A 504-nucleotide genomic window follows, 5' to 3' on the forward strand; every position below is an offset into this window, starting at 1 on the left:
ACAAGGACGTCGTGAGTGCCAGCTGGCTGACAGCACACGTGAGAGATGTTCAAATGTGAAAAAACAGCCCCCTGACAGCCGGGGAATCGCATTGTTAGAAGCCGTTTACATTCTTACCCGTTTGACTCTCCTGATTTCTGCAGGTCCGAGCGGGTCCCCGTCGGTCCCAGTGGCCTCTAACTCCCGCCAAGCCCTCTTTATTTATTTTTTACACCTACAGCAGCACCTGGTCTTCCTAGGTGGTCTCCCATCCAAGTACCAACCAGGCCCGCCCCTGCTTAGCTTCTGAGGGCAGACGGGATCGGGCACGTTCAGGGTGGCGTGGCCATAGACTCATTTTCGGAAGAGTGCAGAGCCTTGGGCAGGCGGTAGTTTCTACTTAGAATTGAATGACTTTTAATTCTTTTTTTGTGTCATCTTTAGTAATACTTTCTATCTGTGGCAAACGATGCCTGTTTCCCATTTATGGGAGCGATACAAAGTTTCCGTTTTAAAGGCGGAAAA

At 50.0% G+C, this 504-nt stretch overlaps 1 pseudogene; it reads right to left on the minus strand.

Annotated features, from left to right (window-relative positions):
• Positions 1 to 214: 214 nt before the first annotated feature.
• On the minus strand, positions 215 to 333 carry LOC111745606 (annotated as a pseudogene).
• Positions 334 to 504: the final 171 nt, after the last annotated feature.

The sequence above is a fragment of the Pteropus vampyrus genome, unplaced genomic scaffold, assembly GCF_000151845.1.
Source record: "Pteropus vampyrus isolate Shadow unplaced genomic scaffold, Pvam_2.0 Scaffold158, whole genome shotgun sequence".
Lineage (NCBI taxonomy): Eukaryota > Metazoa > Chordata > Mammalia > Chiroptera > Pteropodidae > Pteropus > Pteropus vampyrus.